Here is a 3,277-nt window from a genome sequence, read left to right as displayed (position 1 = left end):
GAATACATATATGAACATAAGGGCAAAAGGTATTAACAACCAAGTCAAATCCGCAATTGAATTGAGTTATTAAAATGAAATTTACAAACTTGCAAGAAAGGAGATGATTATTGGTGAAAACATGTAATTGGGCAATCGAACCCTCACCGGATGTGTATCCACTCTAGTCGCTCAAGTGTATAGGGTTGATTCACTCAATTCTCCTCTAATCATGCTTTCCAAGATTTGTTTTCATCTAACAATCAACAATTATTTCATGCACGCATACAAATATCATGAGGACTTTCTACAAGGTTGTAATGGGGCTAGGGTCAAGTAAGATTATATTTGGTCAAGTGGACTAGAATTTGAATCTTTGATTAACCTAAGCTTCCCACCTAACCTATGACAACCTATACTATTTAAAGCAAACCTAACTACCCATTCTTCACATTTTTCATACACTCATGCATTCTCTTTTTGATCACAACCCATATGCATTGATTATTATTGAACTTTACTTTGGCGCATTTTTGTCCCCTTTTTATTGCTTTTCTATTTCTTTCATTTTTTTCTTTTTTTTTTCCAAATTTTTTTCTTTTATTTTTCTCTTTTTATTTTTGATGAATTATATACAAAGGTACCAATGCATATGGTTTAAACATTTAATGCATGAGTATGTACCCAATTCCCAATATTTTCAATGAACTCTCAAAACACACTTTTATCTCTATCCAATGTTTCCAAACTTTCTAAACTTGAATGATAAACACTCTCACTAGCCTAAGCTAATCAAAGATCTAAATTTAGAACATTTATTGTTTTTCACTTAGGGGTAGTGATGTACTAAAATTAAGAACAAAAGGGGTTTAGCATAGGCTCAAAATTGGCTAACAATGGAAGATAAAAGGTAGGCTATTTGGGTTAGTGAGCTATTTGAAACGATAGCCTCAATCATATAAGTGCATTCATACACAAAATAATGGACATAAAGAATCAAACAAATCAAAGATTACAATAAGAGAAAGAGAATAATACACACAAGAATAAAAATAGTGGTTATATGATGTAACCACACAATGAGGCTCAAAACTCACATGCTTATGTGTTCTTAGCTCAAAAAACATGTTCCACAATATATAATTCAAGCAAGTTCTAAATTTTTTTTTGCTCAAATCGATTGGGTGCCCTATAGATAAAATCTTTGAAAAATTTTATTATTTTGACTAAGCTTATTATATATATATATATATATATATATATATATATATATATATATATATATATATATATATATGCAGACCAACAAAATGCAACTAAAAATCCTAAAAGACCTAAAAATGAAATGCGAAAGTGTTGGAATTAGAAATTTGCCACCCAAAAAATGCCGTTTGGTCGAACGACCTCCCCACACTTAAAAGTTTGCACCGTCCTCGGTGCATTCAGAAATGAGCAAGGGGGTACGGCGACTACACGGGTTGCCACCTTCAGCTGGTGGATCAACCGGCTGCTGCATGTTTGGTGCACGAAATTATGATCTCAACTGTGCCAACAACTTGGTACGCATGATCGTAATCTCAACTCTTTTTCACAACTCTGCACAACTAACCAGCAAGTGCACTGGGTCATCCAAGTAATACCTTACGTGAGTAAGGGTCGATCCCACGGAGATTGTCGGCTTGAAGCAAGCTATGGTCATCCTTGTAAATCTCAGTCAGGAAGATTCAAATGGTTATGAGATTTTGATAATTATAATATAAATAAAATATAAAATAGGATAGAGATACTTATGTAATTCATTGGTGGGAATTTCAGATAAGCGTCTGGAGATGCTTTGTTACTTCAGAACCTCTGCTTTCCTATTGCCTCCTTCCAACCATTCGTTACCTCCTTCCATGGCAAGCTGTATGATCCTCTCGGATGAAAACAAATCCATATGCACTGTCACCACACGGCTAATCATCTATCGGTTCTCGCTAGCGTCGGAATAGGACCATTGTCCTTTTGCACACTGTCACTTGTGCCCCACATTCGCAGGTTTGAAGCTCGTCACAGTCATCCCTTCCCAGATCTTACTCAGAATACCACAGACAAGGTTTAGACTTTACGGATCCCGGATCCTACTCGGAATACCACTGACAAGGTTTAGACTTTCCGGATCCCAGGAATGGCTGCCAATAATTCTAGCCTATACCACGAAGGTTCTAATCTTAGATTAGAAACCCAAGAGAGTATACTCCAGCTGTTGTCCAATGACTACGTTGAACATCATGTAGATTGCTTTGTGGTTGTCAGGAACGTGACCTTGGCTAAGTGAGTAACGAAGATTGGGTGATTGTCACGGGTCACCCCTTCATTCTGACTTAACTGAATTAAGAATGAGAGTATATCTTGGAGAAGAAGTAGGCGTGAATTGAATAGAAAAACAGTAGTAATTGCATTAATTCATGAAGAACAGCAGAGCTCCACACCTTAATCTATGACGTGTAGAAACTCCACCGTAGAAAATACATAAGTGAAAATAAGGTACACATGGCCGTGTGGCCAGCCTCCCATGGAGGTCTCAAAGTGTAAAAGTTACATCATATGGTCCAAGATGAACAAAAGAGACATAAAATAAATCTCTAAAAGTAGTTTTTATACTAGACTAGTAACCTAGGGTTACAGAAAATGAGTAACTAAGTGCAGATAGTGCAGAAATCCACTTCCGGGGTCCACTTGGTGTGTGCCTGGACTGAGCTTTCAAGCTTTCACGTTCATATGCCCAAAGTTGGTGTTAAACGCCACCCCAGGTGCCAGAATGAGCGTTTAACGCCGAAATCGGTGCCAGTTCTGGCGTTTTACGCCAGACAGTTTTAGGCTGACTTTGGACGCTGGTTTGGGCCATCAAATCTCAGGCAAAGTATGAACTATTATATATTGCTGGAAAGCTCAGGATGTATACTTTCCAACGCAATTGAGAGCGCACCAATTGGGCTTTTTTAGCTCCAAAAAATTCAGTTCGAGTGCAGGGAGGTCAGAATCCAACAGCATCTGCAGTCCTTTTTCAGCCTCTGAATTAGATTTTTGCTCAGGTCCCTCAATTTTAGCCAGAAAATACCTGAAATCACAGAAAAACACAAAAACTCATAGTAAAGTCCAGAAATGTGATTTTTGAATAAAAACTAATAAAAATATAATAAAAAGTAATTAAAACATACTAAAAATTATGTAAAAAACAATGCAAAAAAGGGTATAAATTATCCGCTCATCACAACACCAAACTTAAATTGTTGCTTGTTCCCAAGCAACTGAAAAA

This window comes from Arachis hypogaea, chromosome 13 (genome assembly GCF_003086295.3).
Source record: "Arachis hypogaea cultivar Tifrunner chromosome 13, arahy.Tifrunner.gnm2.J5K5, whole genome shotgun sequence".
Classification (NCBI taxonomy): Eukaryota; Viridiplantae; Streptophyta; class Magnoliopsida; order Fabales; family Fabaceae; genus Arachis; species Arachis hypogaea.
This window is presented reverse-complemented; position numbering follows the sequence as displayed.